This window comes from Lissotriton helveticus, chromosome 4_1, assembly GCF_964261635.1.
Source record: "Lissotriton helveticus chromosome 4_1, aLisHel1.1, whole genome shotgun sequence".
In the NCBI taxonomy this organism is placed as follows: domain Eukaryota; kingdom Metazoa; phylum Chordata; class Amphibia; order Caudata; family Salamandridae; genus Lissotriton; species Lissotriton helveticus.
Genome location: NC_136063.1, coordinates 1,212,337,895 through 1,212,352,380, shown reverse-complemented (window position 1 = coordinate 1,212,352,380; position 14,486 = coordinate 1,212,337,895). Strand labels below are relative to the sequence as shown.

Below are 14,486 nucleotides of genomic sequence, written 5' to 3'. Positions count from 1 at the left end.
TATGGAAGTGGGCGATTCCCAAAAACATTTTTATCCTAGCAGAACACCTTCCAGGGAAGGACAATCAGATTGCCGACCTGCTCAGCAGGCACAGCCAACAACTACACGAATGGGAGATTCACCCCCAAGTTCTCCAGCCATTCTTCGAAGAGTGGGGTCACCCAGAAATAGACCTGTTTGGCACAAAAGAAAACCCAAATGCCAGTACTTTGCCGCCAGGTTCCCAAATCCGTTGTCACAGTGCAATGCGATATGGATGAACTGGTCAGGCAGATTTGCGTACGCTTTTCCCCCAGCACCTCTGATCCCGCTGGTGGCACGCAAACTGTGGCAACACTCACTCACGCTAATCCTGGTTGCTCCCACATGGGCGAGACAACCGTGGTACACAACGTTCCTAGAACTTTCAGTAGTTCCCCATCAAAGACTGTGCCTTGCTCCCCATCTTCTAACTCAGAACCAGAAATCAGACACCCAGATCCCAATCAGATGAACTTAGCGATTTGGCTCCTGAGGTCTTAGAGTTCGGATACCTTAACTTGCCCCCAGACTGCATGAACAACATTCGGGAGGCAAGTCGACCAACCACACGAGCGTGCTATGCAGCTAAATGGAAGAGATTTGTTATTTACTGCAACAATAACCAAATCAACCCATTAGACGCTTCCATACAAACATTATATGTTACCTGCTGCATTTACAAAGATGTAACTTAGCTTACTCTTCTGTACGACTACACCTCGCTGCTATAGCAGCATACCTTCAAAACAGGCAACACCTTTTACTGTTTAGAGTACCAGCAATGAAAGCCTTCATGGAGGGTTTAAAAAGGGTGATCCCTCCAAGACACCCCCCCTCTCTAGTCTGGATTCTAAATATAGTACTTACCAGACTTATGGGCCCTCCTTTCGAACCTCTTCACTCATGTGAACTACAATTCTTAACGTGGAAGGTTGCATTCTTGGTTGCCATTACCTCACTCAGAAGAGTGAGCGAATTACAAGCATTAACAATCCAAGAACCTTTCATGCAAATACATGCCAACAGGGTGGTTCTTAGAACCAACCCTAAGTTCATGCCTAAAGTTGTATCCAATTTCCATATCAACCAATCAATAGAACTGCCAGTATTCTTTCAAAATCCAGTCAGTAGCCGAGAGAGCCCTACACACATTAGATGTGAAAAGAGCCCTACTTTATTGCATAGACAGAACTAAATCATTTAGAAAGACAAAACTATTAGTTGCTTTTGCACCACAACACAAAGGAAATCCTATTTCAAAGTCAGGAATAGCCAGATGGATAGTTAAATACATTCAAATATGTTATCAAAAGGCAAAACGCACTTTAACCGTCCCCCCAAGAGCACACTCTACAAGAAAAATGGGGGCATCCATAGCTTTCCTAGGAAATATTCCTCTTAAAGACATCTGTAAGGCAGCCACATGGACCACCATACACACTTTCACAAAACACTACTGTGTATACGTGCAAGCAAAACAGCAAGCTGCTGTAGGCCAGGCTGTCCTCAAAACTCTTTTTCAAACTGCTGCAGCTGGCACAGGTAGCCACCGCTAGAGGAGATACTGCTATACAGTGTACGCACAGATATGAATTCAGCAGCCCACATGCCTCGAACGGAATATGCTACTTACCAGTATGCATCTGTTCTTGGCATATAGGGCTGCTGACATTCATATCGCCCGCCCTCCTCCCCGGTGCCTGTCGCAGCTGCAGCATTATCTTTGGCATGGCCATCTCTTACTTTCCTATGTCCATCTCTGCCACAATGGCGAATACCAATCTGAGGATGGAGAGGATGCCCATGCGCACTGTAGTCTAGGGGAGGAGTCACCTATCTCGTGATACTTCGAAGACTCTTCCAAGACAACAAAGTGCAATCATCCAGACCCAACACTAGGCGGCGATCTATGCACAGATATGAATGTCAGCAGCCCTACATGCCAAGAACAGATACTGGTAAGTAGCATATTCCTTCCTTGTCTACCATGAATCCTAAATTTCTAATTTTGTTTGACGGTTCGGTAGAGAGTCCATCTCAGGAGGCCACCAGGCTGGTGTCCAGAAGGAGGGGATTTTGTCAACAATTATGACCTCCGTTTTATTGGCATTCAATTTGAGACAGTTGCAGTCCATCCAGTTGCTCACCTCACTCATAAATGAGCTGAAATCCATCCCCAGAATGGTTTCCACATTGGCCAATGATACCACAATTTGGGTATCATCGGCGTATGATACCTGGGAGAAGCCTGCTTTTTTGATGATGGCAGCTAGTGGAGTAACATAAAGATTCCATAGAGTTGGGCTCAGTGCTGAGCCCTGGGGAACTCCACACAGCAAGAAAAAACATTTGGAGGTAAACTGTCCCAACTTCGCATTATTTTGTCTATTTGTCAGAAAAGATAGCAAGATAGCAAGAGATCAAAGGCAGTACCTTCTATCCCAAGCCTAAGTATACGGTCAGCCAAGATCTCGTGGCTGACCGTATCAAAAGCTGCAGAGAGATCCAAGAGGATCAATGCAGCTGTCCCACCCCTATCCAGTACTTCTCTTATTTCCTCTGCAACTATCACTAGAACCGATTTTGTGCTGCAATGCTTTCCAAAACCGTGTTTTCATGAAGCCCGAAATGTTCCTCCAAATATTCCGAAAGTTGTTGGTTCATTATTTTTTCCACCAACTTGGTGGAGAAAGGATGTCTGGATATTGACCGATAGTTCGTTGGATATTGAGCGCTCAAGTTGCCTTTTTTTAATAAGGGGAGAATCGACGCTTGTTTCCAGGCAGAGGGGAAGTATCATTTTGCAAACCTATTTTCACAAATGTGCCCAAAATGTTGTGCTACTTGAGCAGGGATCATATACATGATGTTGAAGGTACACAGATCTTTTGGCGCGCCTGATTTGATGAGTCCGATAGACTTTATAAGTTGTTCTTCTGATGGAACCTTAAAACAGGAGAGACTGACTTTATCCGGAAGTCCAGTTGGAACATATTCCTCCTGGTAATTACCTGCTCTATGTGTGGTATATTTGTCCAAGACATTTGCAACTTTCTCCTGTAAAAACCTGCAAGAGTATCGCAAAATTCTTGATAAGTTCCTGCATTATTCGAACTAGCTGGTGGAGTTAGTTTTTTATCAATGAGAAAAGAGTCTTATTAGCATCAGATGCAGCTTTATGTGGCTGGAATAATATTGCGTTTTACCTTCAATTATATTTTGTTTGTGTGTAGCTAGTTTAGTTTTATATATGGTTTTCTCATCCTCATCATATTTGTTTCTCCATTTTTGTTCTGGTCTCCGAGAGTCCTGCTTTGATTGAGTTTTTCGTTGTACCAGGGTTGAGATATTTTCTCTCAGGTAGTTTATTTTTTATTTTTGGAGCAACCGAATCGAGTGCAGAGTTCGGCCAGAATGCAAAATTCTCTACACTATGCTCTAGGTTTTGCTCTGGTTAGCAGGTGGGAACAGCCCCGAAGGCCTCTCCCAAGGTATCTCACCGAATTTTGTGCCAGGCTCTACTTAGGGTATGTTGGGTGGAGTTTCTGGTCATGGTTGATTTATTTTGTCATTATTTGTCAGTTAACTGCCCAATGGTCTGACCCAAGTCACAGGGAAAAATGGTAGTAGCTTGGTATCCGATTAATTGGAAAAAATCCCATCCAGCATGTGTCCTGTCTTATGCGTTTGACCGTTGGTAACTAAAGGCAGACTAAACGTATTCATAATGTCAATCAGTTTTTTTGAGTCAGGGTCTGATTCTATTTCAAAGTGAACATTAAAATCTCCCAATACCAGAAAATTCTCATTAATAATAGCTGATTCTATTAGTGTGCTAAGCTTATCTGTAAACTTGCATCTGGATCCTGGGGGGCGATAGACTAACATTCTCTTGATAACCTGTGAATCTATAGGCAGCACAGAAAATGCTACGGCCTCGAATCCGGGCAAGATGAGTGGCTCGAAACTTGTTTTATAGTGCTCGTGATAAAAAAACTGCCAAACCTCCACCCCTTTTTTGTAATTGTCTATCTAAACGATAAACTGCGTAACCAGGGTGTGTGGCAGCAACAATATCTGGACCCGAACTAGTGTCAGCCCATGTCTCCGTAACAAAAACCACGTCTGCTCTTTATATCTGTGTGGTAAATAAATAAATAATACCCTATTTTTGACTAGACTTATAGCATAACAGATAGCTCAATAAATAAGAGTCAAGATTCGAGGTAGTAGGAGTTTCTGCAGGTTTATTACAGCATAAGGACAGGATCAGGACAACCTGCATAGGAACAGAATGACAGGGCCCAGCAGGACAACTGGGGCCCAGCAGGGGAAAAGAGGCCCAGCAGCTGCTGGGGCTAGGTCTGGGATGAGCGCGCTAACATTTAATAACAAAACATTGACTTATATACATAGCGCAAACACATAGCATTACATTGCAGTAGGCGTAACAGTAGGTGGAGTAGGAGGCGTGACGCGTAGCAGTCGCGAGAGATAACAGTAAAAAGAGGTGTAACTGGGAGTATACATAGACATGTGGTGCAAACGTAACAGAATATGTCATGAATGGGCGGAAACATTGGAGGGGGCTACCTAAGGAGCCGGGACCTCTAACCTTAATGGTGCGCGAAAACTAGCAATGACGTGTTACTAGGAGAAGCTGGGGGCTACGAACTCTGTGCTAGGAGCAGAGACTAGAGTCTGGAGGGTCGGAGCGACATGTGCCTGAACCCTATCTGGTATCTAATGTTTAGGGAACATGTTGATATAAACTAGAAGTCATGAGGGGAAAAGCTAACTTGATTCTAAGACTGGACCATGCATTATTCTACATGTAGTGCGTGAAGAATATTAAATGACCATTAAATACAGTATTTCTCTAACGTGGAGACGAGAAGGCTAGACAATGACGGAAACTATTGATGCAGTTCAGTAGCTTAGGAATGCAGAGGAGGAGGACTGAACTGATAGCTGGAACTATAACATACTTTTGGCAGACTCAGAGGCAGAGCCGGGGTGCACCGGGCACTGCAAGGCAGGAAGTAAGTGAAGGGTCGAGGATACAGGTGGGGGCTGTATCGCTCCTCAGCGAGGCTTTCAGGAGACAGGAGCTGAATCTGTGGTCCGGGCCCTTTTGAGGCCTGGAAACGGGGACTTTATAATTGAATAACGTGCACACTGAGAAACGTGGCAACATTACTTACATAGGCCTGATATTCGTAGTATTCACGAGGACTGGAAACTAGCATACTAGAGGTGGACACAACTGTAATTGCGTCTTTAATCAGAAATGGGGAATAACATATGCATATTGATCATGCACACATAACACATGATGGATTCGGCGTAGGGACACAGAACATGGCAAAATTTACTTTTCCACATTCCCTCCTTGTCACTACGTTTCCATCAGGAAACATCAATATTCATGATACCGTCTATCATTTCATACAGTACCATTTGCTCGTCTCGAATTGTCTTGGAACGGGATTTAGAACGGGGCTTGGGACTGGGAATACAAGAGGTAGCACACATGCTGCAAATCGCAGGGCCACATTGTATACAGAGGCAGCAGCTAAATATGATCGCTACTGTAATACCTAAAAAGGACAGGACTTTCCAACCCCATGCGGAAATTATATTCCAGAACCAACCGGACCATGTCCAGGTGCCTAGATCTTGGTGTAACAGATGGGCAATTTTATGGAGTCTGGTTATAGCTGAATAAACAGACGGCGCGTTATTTGGAATGAAAATACAACAACTGGATCCGAGAATTCTACAGGCCCCGCCCCTATCGGCCAGTATGACGTCAAGGACGAGACGATTCTGTAAAACGACAATTCTCATAAAGGATTGTTCTTCAGTTAAGTTACCTAGAGCAGAGGCAGTCTCATCTACTACTGCTTCAAGGGTTCTTGTTAACCTACGGATTAGCTTACTATTTACAACTGTGCCTAAATAAGGGAAAACACCTTTATCTATATCAATGAATTGCTCTGCGGCAGTTTCAGTATAATCGACAATCGGGAGGTTTCTCTTGTGTCTAGTGTGTACTAAGAAAGAATTCCTATGATAGTCAGGTGGGGCTAGAAAAACAGGTGGCAGTAGGAAAGCAATGTAACAGGTTCCCTCCCAATCGAGGGGCAGACGGACATATGCAGTTTGACCACAAATAAAATAAGAATGACGTGAAGCTTTGAAAATAGATTTCCCACTGTCACTATACTGGATAACAGTAGTACATTCACTATGACCTATATGTACAGAACCATAACTACGGACACATAATTCGCCTTTGACTGGTAGTACTGAAATAGCGGATGAGTCTGGAGTAGTATCAGACTGAACATTCAGAACCATGAAATTCGACGAATAATTTCCTAAATTATATACTTCATTTTCTAAATCTAAACCTGTTCTGTGGGGGAAACCTTGCTTGTCTGGGAAACATGTACTGTTAAGAAAAGACATATCTGTTGAGGATGACGTTAACGTGGACCATGCTCCACACGAACCATTGTGTGAGAATGGATAAGGAAAGAGTGGCAGAACTCCCTTCGGTGTCTGGAAAGGGGGGAGTCGACCACACACCCAACAATTAGTGGCATTGCTGGTCTGGTGTGAATAATGTAACATACGGATAAATGTGTTATTACGCATAGCGAGGCGGTATGCATATTCGTGAGGAGGCAGATCACTAAACGTGTGCTCTACTGTAGCATGAGCAGACATATTTACATGAGGAACTGAAAAACACAGATAGAAAGCATAGCTGGTGCAGGAAATCATTATGCTGATGAATAATACGAAACTCAGAAAAACGATACATTTGATTGAGCTTTGACTGACTCTCTCACTATGGGGGTCTATTTTATACATGTCAGAAACAGTCTAACCGTTTCACCTAGGGGAGGACTTATACAATCAAACTGGCTGACTTATTAGACCTGAGCTTTAACTTATATTCCTGTTGCGGAGTTTTCTCTAACAAGGGAGGGGTTGTAATAATGTCTGGTGCGGGACAGTCCTTTAAAACAATGTTCTGGCAATCCTTCGAATCCTGGGAAATGTTCTCGGAAATGCTTTTGAAGACTGGTTTCGGTCCTTTGAAAAGTTTTACATGAGAAAGGTGGACCCACCCCTTCCTGCCTTCCAACTTGACGGCAGTTCGGGTGGTCAAGAGGACCTGACGTGGCTCCTTCCAACGTGGTTCCAGCGGACTTGATCTGTCAAAATTTCTGATCATCACTAGGGAGCCTGGAACGATCTCGTGCGGTGCCACCTCGGTATTGTCTGGAAATGCGGCGGCAACCTGTGAACGACATGAGTTGAGGGCAGACATCAAGGAAGCTAGGTAATCTGTCAGCATATTACATGAAACATCGGTAATACTTCGGGGTCTAGGAGTACCCCACATGTTAGGGGGGCGGCCGAAAACGACCTCATACGGGGACAGACCTGATCTGGAATGTGCGACCATACGCATGTAAAACAGAGCGACTGGCAAAGCTACTAACCAGTCCACACCCTTGTCTTTACAGACTTTTGCTATACGGATTTTCAGAGTCTGATTATGCCTTTCGACTAGTCCAGCTGCTTCTGGATGGCGTACACAATGGAACTTCCACTGGTACCCTAACAAAAGGGAAACGTGTTTCATGAGTTCAGATGAGAATGGCTGGCCGTTATCAGAATATACGACTCTAGGGAGTCCATATCTAGGGATGTGTGTCTGGATTTGAACTAACTGATGGTAACAGTGTAGCAGGATTCAGGACGTTGCAGCGTCTAATTTCTATGTGTGGCTGGAACAGTGTCAATTCATAACCTGTTAAACGTGCAATTGTCAAGTGCTGAGTTTGTGTTCGGTTTAAAAGAACTTCTACTGAATGTGGGACCTGTACTGTCAGGGAATGTCCTAAAACTATAGAATCACTTTGTCTGATAGCTAGTGCTGTGGCTGCAACTGACTTGAGGCACGCAGGCAACGCCTGGGCGACTGGATCTAATGTGCTCGAAAAATAAGCACAGGGCTTGTATTGACCTGCTTGATCTTGTGTGAGGACAGATAATGCTGTACCTTCGCGTTCAGTAACGAAAAGTGTAAAAGGCTTACTGTAGTTCGGTGTAGCTAGAACTGGAGCTTGACATAGGGCTTTCTTTAACTCGTTGAAACTAAGTGTATGGTCAGATGTCCAAGGGAGGACAGTCGATACGGCTGCCTCCTGTGTCGTTAACTGTATCAGTGGCTTGGCTAGAAATGCATACTGGGGAATCCATTGTCTACAATAAGAAGTAAGGCCGATAAAGGCACGTACCTCCTTCTGGGTTCTGGGCCGGGGAAGACTCGCTATTAACTGGATACGGTCGGGTGTCAACTGCCTACCCCTCTTGGACAGCAAGTGTCCTAAGTATACCACTTGCTGGACACAGAATTGAAGCTTCGAAGGTGACACCTTGTGCCCCATCTCGGCTAGAAAATACAGAACTGTAAGTGATGCTCGCTCGCAAGCACGTTCAGAACGGGCTGTGATCAGTAGATCATCGACATACTGGAGCAGGGCAGTGTCAGTTGGCATGTGAATGTTGTCTAGTTGTCTCTTGAGTGCTTGACTGTAAATACTAGGGCTTTCTGTGAAACCTTGAGGAGCGCGTGTAAACATATAGCTCCTTCCATTTAAACAGAATCCGAAAAGAAACTGGCTGTCTGGATGAATTGGAACACTAAAAAATGCATTCTTGAGGTCAATAACAGTGAAAAACATGGCTTCGGAATCAATGGCTGTTAACAGGGAAGAAATGTCTGGAACAACTGGGTACTGAGGAATAATACATTTATTAAGCTCTCGTAAATCAATCACTAATCGATATACTGGGGGTGCATTTGGATCAGTACGTTTCATGACTGGAATGATCGGAGAATTACATACATTGGAGTCAGTTTCTACAACTACTCCTTGAGCCATGAGCTCGTCAATAATTTTGGATAAGGCTGCTACAGCCTCAGGTGGCAATCTGTACTGCCTGATTCGTGGTAACACTACACCTGGTTTGAGAGTCACACGATAGGGTGTGATTTGCATGTAACCTACATCAGTTGGACCTTGCGCCCATAAATGCTGCGGAACATTAGACAATCTTGAATCAAAATCTCGTAATACATAGTGACCCTTAAAGTCACGTAGGAACAGACGTATTCCCTCTGGGGAACAGCAAATAACTGCACCTAATTCTTTCAGTGTCTTAATACCTAATAGATTTTCTGGACATGACTTAGTAAGTAACAGATCAGTAGTACGGGACAATGGACCTACTTCTAGAGTAACTGGCTTAGATATTTCATTAACTATGGGTTTTCCTGAAAATCCTAGGGAAACATTTCTTGAGCCTGAGAGCGGAGCCCCTGGAACTTCGGCGTGACTAATTGTGGTCCTACTTGCCCCTGTATCGATCAAAAACTTTCTGTCTTTCCCTAATACTTGACTATGAACATAGGGACCTTCTTGGTCTACAGGTATCTCGATGAGAGGCAAGCCTACCTCCCTCTCTAGGCTGTTTCATGAATATGACTGGTACTCTGGATACTCGGACTGTGCATACTGGTACATCTGCTGTGTGACATGCTGTGTTGCAGCAATAGGCTGCGGTACGGTAACTGTCTGTGGTGCATTCTGTGACTGAGGAGTCTGTGAAACTTGTTCTTGTCTCGGCGGACGTGGTCTTTCTTTAGTCTTACCAGTAGCTATGTTGTGTTTCAGAACTGCACACTCGTTTATAAAATGACCTGGCTGTTTACAATAATTGCAGTTCCCTTTAACGGGAGCCGCAGGATGACTGGCTTGATTCGGACCTCTCTTCTGACTGTCTTGAGGAATAGATTGTGCAACTAGCACTTTCATTTTCGTGTCTTTCATACGTTTTCTTTCGTGTTCTTGCTCTTCTCTAATTCTATTCTGGTGATACTGAAGCATCTGGAGCATCTGGGACGGAGTATTTGCTTGCCAGGTGCTTTCGACTTTCAAAACTCGGTTTTTAATTTGTGGACTTGAATTCTCGACTAATTTGGTAACGAAAAGATGAGGGTATGACTCACTACTTGTCTTGAGACCACTGTTAATACTAAAACATTTCTCAAATCTAGAATAAAAATCACTAATGTCTTCATCTTGTTTCTGTTTACAGGCTGAGATTGCATCCCAGTCTTCTTTCCTAGTTGTCAATAATCTGGGTAAAACTTGAATCAATAATTCTGGTAATTCTTTACATTTATCTCCAAGACCGGTACCTGGTACTCGTGCCTTGTCTTCAGCTTCTAGAGCTGCCCAATCGATCTTTTTCTCTCCCACCTCCCATTCTTTTTCTTTTAACTTTTCATACACCCCTGCGGGTAGCAGGACCTTTAACATTTTAATTATATCTGGGTACGTGTATTCTCCCATACGGAGCATGTCTTTTAATTCTCTATGGAACCCCGCTGGATCTTTGTCATGACAGGGAATTAATTTCTTCATTTCAAGAAGTTCCATCTTTGATATCGGAGTGTATACAAACACTCGTTGCATTACGCCACCCGCCCCTTGGACTGGGTGGACTTCTCGTAGCGGATTCTGTCTGTCTATGTAGAATGGTTTACTTTCTGGGGGTGAGACATGAACAAAATGCGGGTTCAGGAACGTTCTATACTTGTGGCGCTGTTCTAGAATGACACTTATTAAATCGGTACCTAGACCTCTCCATCTGTACTGGAGTAACTCGTTCAGGATATCATGTAACGGGCCTGGATCAGAATGTTGACCCTCATACAGGGTAATGAGGTGTTGGATCATATACATACCCACCAGTCGTTGCTCGGCTGGGGGCAATTTCAGAAACATTTGTGCCACTATTTCGTCTGGAAAAGTGGTAGAATCAGTAATCCATCGGACTGCTGATCGGGCTAGTTCTTGTTCATGCATAGTACTTAATTCGCTATAACCGACTCGTGATTTCAGGATGTGATCGGTAGCTTGAAATACTTGTTCTAAAGAGCTTTGTTCTGGTGCTGGATGATGAAAAATAGACTTAGGTTCTGGACGTAAATGGCGATCTGGAAATCTGGATTTTCCTACATACGCTATTCTGGCGGGATTCTCGTCTTCCTCTTCAGGATCAGAGATACTTTCTTTCTCGCTTACTTGTGCTGCTTTACGCTGTTCGTGTAACCTTATTATTTCTTTACGAATTTTCTTGTACATACTTTCCATGGCACTAATGGTCTTGTGCTTACCCTCGGCTATATTATCACTCCACCTTGTTAAGATTCTCATTTCGGCGGGATCTTTAGACGGATAATCTTGTTCTCTTATTAGACAATTGATCAGGAACTTTAATACCATGAGCTGAATCTCGGCTTTTCTTTGAGACATAATCTCGCCAATACTTTCTGGATCATCCCCTGTACGGATGAAACGATATATTCTGTCTAGATCTTCTTTCATATTTGGTAAGGTGACTAGATACTCGGTCACCCTTCTTACGCGTACGGAATATAAAACCATATTATACTCGCCTGGGACTGTGTCATAGACACATTCGGCAAGGGCTTGTCTGATTTCTGTAACAGACTTATTACTTTTAGGAGTACGCTGTGATGCTTGAGCATGTAATTCGAGTGCTGATAAACGTTTGTGTGGCGGCGGGGTTTGAGGAGGACCTCCTCCTGCGGCCCCTAGACTAGAATCGTCGACTGACATTCTTCGTGCTTGCAGGGTCGGTAATTGTAACGTGGGCTGAACTTGTATGACAGGCTGACCCGGGGGTACCGTAACAGGTACTCCGGTGTCTGGAGGAACGGGAAGTGCCTGATTTACAGGGACAGGCGGAGCGCGAACTGGATTTGCATATTCAGGAACTGTGTCGTCCAAATAGGACGAAATAAAAATATCAGCTGCGGTCGGTTTGTGACGCAGCTTGGTCGGAACTAATGGTGGCGGGAAATTACTGGGTGCCTCTGGGGTCGCTTTTGGCAAGCCTTCGGCAAGGAGAGGATACATACCCTTAATAAGGGCATGCCTCTGTCTGTCTGACTGTTCGACTTTGACTTGTTCACCTATCTCGATTAATTCTCTTTCTTGGGCTCGTTCTTGGGATTCTCTACTTAACTCTGACTTTCTGACTTCCTTTTCCGTTCTTCTATGTGCTTCCTTACGCCATAACTCGATGGCATCTTTCTGTGACTGTCTGGCTTTCTTTTTCCATAATGCTTCTTCTACTCGCATGATACATTCGGCATCCCATGTACCCGATACGGGCCATCTATACTTTTCTTCTAACTGTTTGGTATACTCTACCCATAAATCTAGATACAATATGGCGCTTATGCCATGTTTCTGATACATAAAGTGACCTGGACTGTCCCTAGGCGGAACAGGAACTGCTGCTTCCAGCAGACCCTTTCTAGTTTTTAACTGACGTAACTTGGAAAAGAGCGGCATTCTAAACTTGAATCGGAACACAATACAATACACGAAAAACAATAACAATTGGGAAAACAATTCAGGCATACCACGACATTGGAAATACATTAAACAATATCATAACATAACAGTTCGAACAGAATACTACCTGAAAATACTGAAAACAGAAACAGAACAGAATTCTCGAGAACGGAACAGACTAGAGTTACTGGATGCACTGCTGTAACAGTACGGAACATACCGGTCCCATAAAGGAACGCATCAAGACCCGTATCCACCTAGGTGAACACTTCGTTTGTGGGCTTGGGTACCACCAACCCACGGACCAGGAGTCAATTTAGACTGACCCTGTCTAGACACTACCCCAGCAATGGTACTCACCGGGCAGCACGGAACGGAAAGCCTCGGACTGGACTGGACGACGACGACGAACTTCGGACCTCGGACTTTAGTTACGGGTGGGCCTCCGGATACCTCGGACCTTGGACTCTCGGCTTGGGCTCTGGTCGGGACTCGCCGCGTTCCTCCACCGTCTCGTTCGGATGCTGGACCGCCTCCTCCGTCTCCTCCGTGGGCCTGAGGGATACTTTGAAGCAGAAATATCTGCACTTGGCCAGTATGGTTCCGTCACGACTGCAGAGGGTCAGGGGGTCGGCGTGGCTTCACCGACGCGTGGGGAAAGGGCAAGTCCCTATTCGGGCGCCATTATGTGGTAAATAAATAAATAATACCCTATTTTTGACTAGACTTATAGCATAACAGATAGCTCAATAAATAAGAGTCAAGATTCGAGGTAGTAGGAGTTTCTGCAGGTTTATTACAGCATAAGGACAGGATCAGGACAACCTGCATAGGAACAGAATGACAGGGCCCAGCAGGACAACTGGGGCCCAGCAGGGGAAAAGAGGCCCAGCAGCTGCTGGGGCTAGGTCTGGGATGAGCGCGCTAACATTTAATAACAAAACATTGACTTATATACATAGCGCAAACACATAGCATTACATTGCAGTAGGCGTAACAGTAGGTGGAGTAGGAGGCGTGACGCGTAGCAGTCGCGAGAGATAACAGTAAAAAGAGGTGTAACTGGGAGTATACATAGACATGTGGTGCAAACGTAACAGAATATGTCATGAATGGGCGGAAACATTGGAGGGGGCTACCTAAGGAGCCGGGACCTCTAACCTTAATGGTGCGCGAAAACTAGCAATGACGTGTTACTAGGAGAAGCTGGGGGCTACGAACTCTGTGCTAGGAGCAGAGACTAGAGTCTGGAGGGTCGGAGCGACATGTGCCTGAACCCTATCTGGTATCTAATGTTTAGGGAACATGTTGATATAAACTAGAAGTCATGAGGGGAAAAGCTAACTTGATTCTAAGACTGGACCATGCATTATTCTACATGTAGTGCGTGAAGAATATTAAATGACAATTAAATACAGTATTTCTCTAACGTGGAGACGAGAAGGCTAGACAATGACGGAAACTATTGATGCAGTTCAGTAGCTTAGGAATGCAGAGGAGGAGGACTGAACTGATAGCTGGAACTATAACATACTTTTGGCAGACTCAGAGGCAGAGCCGGGGTGCACCGGGCACTGCAAGGCAGGAAGTAAGTGAAGGGTCGAGGATACAGGTGGGGGCTGTATCGCTCCTCAGCGAGGCTTTCAGGAGACAGGAGCTGAATCTGTGGTCCGGGCCCTTTTGAGGCCTGGAAACGGGGACTTTATAATTGAATAACGTGCACACTGAGAAACGTGGCAACATTACTTACATAGGCCTGATATTCGTAGTATTCACGAGGACTGGAAACTAGCATACTAGAGGTGGACACAACTGTAATTGCGTCTTTAATCAGAAATGGGGAATAACATATGCATATTGATCATGCACACATAACACATGATGGATTCGGCGTAGGGACACAGAACATGGCAAAATTTACTTTTCCACATTTGTATTAAATCACAGAATTGCAGTTGATGCTTAACCAGAGATCTGGCGTTAAGT

At 44.5% G+C, this 14,486-nt stretch overlaps 1 protein-coding gene across 2 annotated transcripts in view; it reads left to right on the top strand.

Moving 5' to 3' along the window:
• The window catches only part of PHLPP1 (PH domain and leucine rich repeat protein phosphatase 1), a 651,577-nt gene that overhangs the window by 303,882 nt on the left and 333,209 nt on the right, over positions 1 to 14,486 (top strand). The gene's annotated exons all lie outside the window — the stretch shown is intronic.